Genomic DNA, 8,689 nt, shown 5'->3' with positions numbered 1-8,689 from the left:
AAGACTTGTAGGCTGGCAGGACTCCAGACAGACTAGTAGGCTGGCAGGACGCCAGACAGACTATTAGGCTGGCAGGACGCCAGACAGACTAGTAGGCTGGCAGGACGCCAGACAGACTAGTAGGCTGGCAGGACGCCAGAAAGACTTGTAGGCTGGCATGACTTAAGACAGTCTAGTAGGCTGGCATGACGCCAGACAGACTAGTAGGCTGGCAGGACGCTAGACAGACTAGTAGGCTGGCAGGACGCCAGACAGGCTAGTAGGCTGACAGGACGCCAGATAGACTATTAGGCTGGCAGGACGCCAGACCGAATAGTAGGCTGGCAGGACGCAAGACCGACTAGTAGGCTGGTAGAACGCTAGACAGGCTAGTAGTCTGGCAGGACGGCAGACAGACTAGTAGGCTGGCAGGACGCCAGACAGACTAGTAGGCTGGCAGGACGCCAGATCGACTAGTAGGCTGGCAGGACGCCGGACAGACTAGTAGGCTGGCAGGAAGCCAGACAGAATAGTAGGCTGGCAGAACGCCAGATGGACTATTAGGCTGGCAGGACGCCAGACAAGCTAGTAGGCTGGCAGGACGCCAGACAGGCTAGTAGGCTGGCAGGACGCCAGACAAACTAGTAGGCTGGCAGGACGGCAGACAGACTAGTCGGCTGGCAGGACGCCAGACAGAATAGTAGGCTGGCAGGACGCCAGAGAGACTAGTAGGCTGGCAGGACGCCAGACAGACTAGTAGGCTGGTAGGACGCCAGACTAGTAGCCTGGCAGGACTGCAGACAAACTAGTAGGCTGGCAGAACGCCAGACAGACTAGTAGGCTGGCAGGACGCCAGACAGACTTGTAGGCTGGTAGGACGCCAGACTAGTTGACTGGCAAGACGGCAGACAGACTAGTAGGCTGGCAGAACGCCAGACAGACTAGTAGGCTGGCAGGAAGCCAGACGGACCAGTAGGCTGGCAGGACGCCAGACAGACTAGTAGGTTGGCAGGACGGCAGACAGACTAGTAGGCTGGCAGGACGCCAGACAGGCTAGTAGGCTGGCAGGTCGCCAGACCGACTAGTAGGCTGGCTGGACGCCAGACAGGCTAGTAGGCTGGCTGGACGGCAGACAGACTAGACGGATGGCAGGACGCCAGACAGACTAGTAGGCTGGCAGGACGCCAGACAGACTACTAGGCTGGCAGGACGCCAGACAGGCTAGTAGGCTGGCAGGACGCCAGACTTGTAGGCTTGCATGACGCCAGACAGACTTGTAGGCCTGCATGACGCCAGACAGACTAGTAGGCTGGCAAGAGGCCAGACAGTTTAGTAGGCTGGCAGGACGCCAGACAGGCTAGTAGGCTGGCAGGACGATTGACAGCCTTATTGGCTGGCAGGTCGCCAGACAGGCTAGTAGGCTGGCAGGACGATAGACAGCCTAGTAGGCTGGCATGACGGCAAACAGGCGTGTAGGCTGGCAGGACGCCAGACAGGCTAATAGGCTGGCAGGAAGCCAGACAGACTAGTCGGCTGGCAGGACGCCAGACAGGCTAGTAGGCTGACAGGACGCCAGATAGACTATTAGGCTGGCAGGACGCCAGACCGAATAGTAGGCTGGCAGGACGCAAGACCGACTAGTAGGCTGGCAGGACGCCAGACAAACTAGTAAGCTGGCAGGACGCCAGACAAACTAGTAGGCTGGCAGGACGCTAGACAGGCTAGTAGGCTGGCAGGACGGCAGACAGACTAGTAGGCTGGCAGGACGCCAGACAGACTAGTAGGCTGGCAGGACGCCAGACCGACTAGTAGGCTGGCAGGACGCCAGACAAACTAGTAAGCTGGCAGGACGCCAGAGAGGCTAGTAGGCTGGCAGGACGACAGACGTGTAGGCCTGCATGACGCCAGACAGATTTGTAGGCCTGCATGACGCCAGACAGACTAGTAGGCTGGCAAGACGCCAGACAGACTAATAGGCTATCAGGACGCCAGAGAGGCTAGTAGGCTGGCTGGACGCCAGACGTGTAGGCCTGCATGACGCCAGACAGATTTGTAGGCCTGCATGACGCCAGACAGACTAGTAGGCTTGCAAGACGCCAGACAGACTAATAGGCTATCAGGACGCCAGACAGATTAGTAGGCTGGCAGGACGATAGACAGACTAGTAGGCTGGCAGGACGCCAGACAGATTAGTAGGCTGACAGGACGCCAGATAGACTATTAGGCTGGCAGGACGCCAGACCGGCTAGTAGGCTGGCAGGACGCCAGACAGGCTAGTGGCTGGCAGGACGCCAGACAAACTAGTAGGCTGGCTGGACGGCAGACAGACTAGTCGGCTGGCAGGACGCCAGACAGACTAGTAGGCTGGCAGGACGCCAGAGAGGCTAGTAGGCTGGCAGGACGCCAGACAGATTTTTAGGCCTGCATGACGCCAGACAGACTAGTAGGCTGGCAAGACGCCAGACAGACTAGTAGGCTATCAGGACGCCAGAAAGGTTAGTAGGCTGGCAGAACGATAGACAGGCTAGTAGGCTACATGACGGCAAACAGGCTTGTATGCTGGCAGGACGCCAGACAGGCTAATAGGCTGGCAGGACGCCAGACAGACTAGTAGGCTGGTAGGACGCCAGACAGGCTAATAGGCTGGCAGGACGCAAGACAGGCTAAAAGGCTGGCAGGACGCCAGACAGGATAGTATGCTGGCAGGACGCCAGACAGGCTAGTATGCTGGCAGGACGCCAGACAGGCTAGTAGGCTGGTAGGACGATAGACAAGCTAGTAGGCTACCATGACGGCAAACAGGCTTGTAGGCTGACAGGACGCCAGACAGGCTAATAGGCTGGCAGGACGCCAGACAGACTAGTAGGCTGGTAGGACGCCAGACAGGCTAATAGGCTGGCAGGACGCAAGGCAGGCTAAAAGGCTGACAGGACGCCAGACAGGCTAGTATGCTGGCAGGACTCCAGACAGACTAGTTGGCTGGCAGGACGCCAGACAGGCTAGTATGCTGGCAGGACGCCAGACAGACTAGTAGGCTGGCAGGACGCCAGAGAGACTAGTAGGCTGGCAGGACGCCAGACAGACTAGTAGGCTGGCAGGACGCCAGACCGACTAGTAGGCTGGCAGGACGCCAGACCGACTAGTAGGCTGGCAGGACGCCATACAGACTAGTAGGCTGGCATGACGCCAGACAGACTAGTAGGCTGGCATGACGCCAGACAGACTATTAGGCTGGCAGGACGCCAGACAGAGTAGTAGGCTGGCAGGACGCCAAACAGACTAGTAGGCTGGCAAAACGACAGAAAGACTTGTAGGCTGGCAGGACTCCAGACAGACTAGTAGGCTGGCAGGACGCCAGACAGACTATTAGGCTGGCAGGACCCCAGACAGACTAGTAGGCTGGCAGGACGCCAGAAAGACTTGTAGGCTGGCAGGACTCCAGACAGACTAGTAGGCTGGCATGACGCCAGACAGACTAGTAGGCTGGCAGGATGCCAGACAGACTAGTAGGCTGGCAGGACGCCAGACTGACTAGTAGGCTGGCAGGACGCCGGACAGACTAGTAGGCTGGCAGGAAGCCACACAGAATAGTAGGCTGGCAGGACGCTAGACAGACTAGTAGGCTGGCAGGACGCCAGACAGACTAGTAGCCTGGCAGGACGGCAGACAGACTAGTAGGTTGGCAGAACGCCAGACAGACTAGTAGGCTGGCAGGACGCCAGACAGACTAGTAGGCAGGTAGGACGCCAGACTAGTTGCCTGGCAAGACGGCAGACAGACTAGTAGGCTGGCAGAACGCCAGACAGACTAGTAGGCTGGCAGGAAGCCAGACAGACCAGTAGGCTGGCAGGACGCCAGACAGACTAGTAGGTTGGCAGGACGGCAGATAGACTAGTAGGCTGGCAGGACGCCGGACAGACTAGTAGGCTGGCAGGAAGCCATACAGAATAGTAGGCTGGCAGGACGCCAGACAGACTAGTAGGCTGGTAGGACGCCAGACTAGTAGCCTCCCAGCAAACACAAATCATCTACACAACGTTCGCCTATCTCTTGCCATAGGTGTGGGAATGATTTGCATTGAGAATGGTGCAGGAGAGCCTTTGAGAAACTTTTACTCAAAAAATCCAAACACAAAGGTTTAATTATAAATTGTTTTTCTACAATTATTTTCTTCCAAATGTAAAACAAATAGTTTTTACATGTTTAAATATAAAATTTATGGTGTTTTTTTGTAAAATTCATTAATAAATTGTGAATGATATATATTGGCTGAGTGAAACCTTTATAATCCATTTAGTTATAATTTGAACAGAAAAAAGTATTTTTCCAAATTTTCTAAAAATTGCTCTTTTTAACACAATTTGACTCCTTATACATTCCACTAAACACTATATCATGTTTAAATATATAATTTATGTATTATTCTCTAAAATAATTTATATAAATTATATAAGTTGCTGGAAAGTGGTGTTAAGGATTTTGAAAACATTTTGTTGTGTTAATATGTTCTTATTAACTATGTCTCAAGTTCACAGTTTATCAAACAAGAATATTAACATTCGTCAACTCTTAAAATCTTATATGTTATCTTGCTGGTGCAAAAAAGGGTGAATCTTTAGGAACAGCTATAGTATCTATATATCACAAATGGTGTTTTCCCTAACTCAAACAATGTAGGGTTTATTATTCTACACATATTTCTAATGACTCTTAGATGTTTACATTCTCTGAAGTATAATTGTGAAGGCTGTGTCCATCACTCTCAACACAGATTCTTAAACTCGTCTCTGCAGGTTCAACTATATAATTAGTTTCCATTTTGAATTTCCATGGACATTTGTATCCAAAATGAAACCAATGTGGTTTCCTTCAGCGCCTTCAGCCAGCACATTTGCTCATTCATTTCCACAGATTCCAACAAGGTAGGGGATTTACAGAAATTTGTATATTCATATTGTTATATATTAAAAATATGAATGCAGTTCAATATGATAAGACAAATACATGAGTTTATGATAAATTCGTTTTCTGTGATATACCATTGATATGCTCTTTTTTTCTTTAAACGGCAGACTAAACTAAAGTGCTCACATCAACAGATTTGATGTATAAATGGTCAACGCTCAACAGAGTTAGTATAAATGTATTAGTATAAATCTTACTTGTCTCATTGTTAATTCACATTCAATGTCAACTTGTGGTTTTGATGTGGCACGTTTGGCCAAGACACCCCACCCCATTATGCACCCCATACCCATCTTGTGGGCGGTTGTGGAAAGGGTTACAGAGGCACATAATGGGCTCAGGGACTGAACCCCACAATTCATTTAGCTAAGCAAGTTACAATCTTGATGAGCTAGTTACAAAATTCAATATAAGTCATCACATCAACAATGGGTTCGAGATCGACCTCAAGTACAGGTTCTAAATTAAGCAACTGACATATGTGGAGAGCTAGTATCAAAATTTATATGTTTGTCCTGCACACCGTCCCCCATCCAGTGGGCAGCGGTGGATAGGTTACAATCACTTAGTTGTTATCTACAGTTAGCAAACTGGGGATATTTGGCTAAAATTTCTGGTAGCAGATCATTTTGAATGAAATATTGACACATCGCTGGAACATTGGTTATAGAATTGTCTCTAAATTCATGTATCTTTTCGCACTCCATCACATAGTGACGGAGGGTGTGCGAATAATTTTGTTGACACAGTTTACATTTGGTCAGGTCTACATCAGCAGATAATGAGAATTCCCAGAGATACTTGTAACCGAGTCTAAGCCGAGCAGTAGTAACATCTAGAAGTCTGCTGATTTTATTGGATGATCCATAGATGTGTGGCTCCTCTTGTATGATATGTATGATAGATGGAATTACTAGTTCCAGTTTCTAGGCAGGCGATGAGTACTCACAATAACCTTAATTAAGCGTCAAAACAAAAATGTGTATACTCTTTTTACTCTCCTGACCTTAGTTCTCGAGCTATGTATTTCATTTTGGTACCAACGTGTTCGCAATAACATTCTCTAGAAGAAAATCAGCAAAAACGGTCACCAAAAGTTATATGAATACCAGCACCCAATAAATACCTACGTAGATGACTCGCCGTGAGTGCCCAAGAGCAACAAAATGTTTTTACTCTTGGGATTGTTATCACTTCCACACTTGTCCTACAGCGTTAATTTTGGTATCAATGTACTCGCAATGAAATTCCCAACACGGTGATATGAATATAAACGTAGAATAATGGTCGCTGCCCACCCGCAAGAGTGTGGGAAGTGGCGGAACTGTTACCCAGTATTGGTGACAAGACGACACATGGGCGATACAGTGCTTTGAAAGTTTATAATTATATCACTGTCCTGACATTATTATTGTATGTACGTCATTCATTTTTGTGCCAATGTTTTCGCAATAGAATGTTCTATGAGCCCGTAGGTAAAAAAGAGCAACAAAGCGTAAGATAGAATAGCACCATATATAAAACAACGCTGGTACATATCAGTGAGCGTCAAACACACACGAAATGTGTGTGTTTGATGGTGGTCAAACGATGTTTGATGTGTTTGATCAGGTGATGTCCTGATCCGCATAATTAAAGTATGAATTATGTTGAGAAAAAATAAGAAAAAAGGGAAAAAACAGGGGTGGGAGAAACATGACAGAAAAAGAGTAAAAATACAATTTGGTCAACAAAACAGCATTGTTTAAAATAAAAGATATGGATTGACATTTTGGGGGTTAGGTTGGTAGGTTACATTGAGTTAATTAGGTAGTACTTAGTGTTTATCTGTTATAGATAGGAGCTGCCTGGTATGGGCCAATAGGCCTTCTGCAGTTACCTTTGTTTTTATGTTTTTGCCCTGTAACCTAAATGGTTAGAGAGGCACATATATGGGCTTAGGGACTGAACCCCACACTACATTTAGCTAAGCTGGTTACAATCTTGATGATATAGTTACAAAATTCTGTATAAGTCGTCACATTATCAATGGGTTCGAGATCAACCACAATTTCCTGAATAGATATAACAAAGGGGATATTAATAGGGTATTAAAATTGTCAACACAAGATAGAACACGAAACAATGGGTATAAATTGGATAAGTTTAGATTTAGGAAAGACTTGGGTAAATACAGGTAAATAAATACAAATTTATAAATAAATCTATAAATCCAACATTATGTTTGTAAATCAACTATGTATGTATGAAAAAAAATGACTAATACGTTCGGCGAATGACTTTGACTTCAACTTCACTTTGACTTCGTTCATGTCATCGTATTTTCCGTAATATATAAAGGTTATGACAATGCAATTATATTATTGTGTGCAAATAAGTTTGAAATTTCATGTACCCTAAAAATATTAAAATAAAGAATAAGAATAATTAAATAATTGTTGTAGTAAATTGTCACACGTTCATCATACGCAAACGAACACACAGTTTGGAGCGTCAGTACAAGACCGCCGCCATTTTAAAACACGGCTTCGAATGTAAGTAATGTTTTTCTCGTACTAACACTGTGTTATACAATAGATTTGGTCTTGAATTCACAAATTTAGTTGTTACATCTGACAGAGTATGTTAGACGGTGTAATGCTGGTCCATGTTAACGTATTTGTGGGCTTGGTTGGTTTAAATGTGGAGGCGAGGCCTGGCAGTGCTGGTGTATGTGGAGGCGAGGCGAGGCCTGGCAGTGCTGGTGTATGTGGAGGCGAGGCCTGGCTGTGCTAGTGTGTATGTGGAGGCGAGGCCTGGCTGTGCTAGTGTGTATGTGGAGGCGAGGCATGTACAACACTCCCCAATAGGAAGAAAACCCACTGGGTTCTAGGCTAGGTTAGGCTTATCTGTAATAATTGAATTAAGCCTAGCAAAGCCTAGAACCTAGTTCAGTAATTTAAAAAATGTTGTAACTTGAAAAATGCCATTCAATACATTACACAATTTAAATATTTTCAGGCAATCAACACAACCCTCATGTTGGCTAACCCTCTCTCATGTTGGTCAATAATTTAATTATTTTTTTATGGAGTAATCTTTGCTGTTGAAATGTAGTCTTTTTGAGACTACATTTCAAATGTAGTGTGTGTGGAGGCGTGTATGTTAGGTATTACCTAATATACACGGTGTAATATATCTATCTGTGTGAAATAGATTAAATCCATTTATTTGATATTCAGCTAATAGTTCTGTATTTTCTACATTCATCCATGTTTTGGTAAGTGCAATAATATGTATTGTTTCATTGCAGATTAGAGATTCAAGATAGTTCTAGATTTCCGAAGTACTGAAACGCGCGCCATACAGGCTTGGTGGATCTAGGTGCAAGGTAAAATTATTTACATTTACTTTTGTATTTATGTTTTGTATTTATATGCATATATGCATTTATATGCATTATTCTATAGAATAATAGATCTCGTAATAATTTTGCAAAAATAGTGGCATTTACTATTTTTAAAAGATTATTAAAAAATTTACTGATATGGTGCATTCGGAAGGGCGAAGAGGGAGAACGGCCTGTTGACATAGCTCGGGTGCAGGGGGGGGGGGGGGTTGTGTAAAAGCCTGGTTTGTGCCTCGGAGAGGCTATGGGATCCAGTAAGTTCAGTAGAACTTCGGTTTCAACCCTTTTACCCTGTTGTAGCTCAGTCGATTAAGGCAGTGTCTGGGATGCTCCCGGACGCAGGTTCGAATCCTCGTC

This window comes from Procambarus clarkii, chromosome 68 (assembly GCF_040958095.1).
Source record: "Procambarus clarkii isolate CNS0578487 chromosome 68, FALCON_Pclarkii_2.0, whole genome shotgun sequence".
Lineage (NCBI taxonomy): Eukaryota > Metazoa > Arthropoda > Malacostraca > Decapoda > Cambaridae > Procambarus > Procambarus clarkii.
This window is presented reverse-complemented; position numbering follows the sequence as displayed.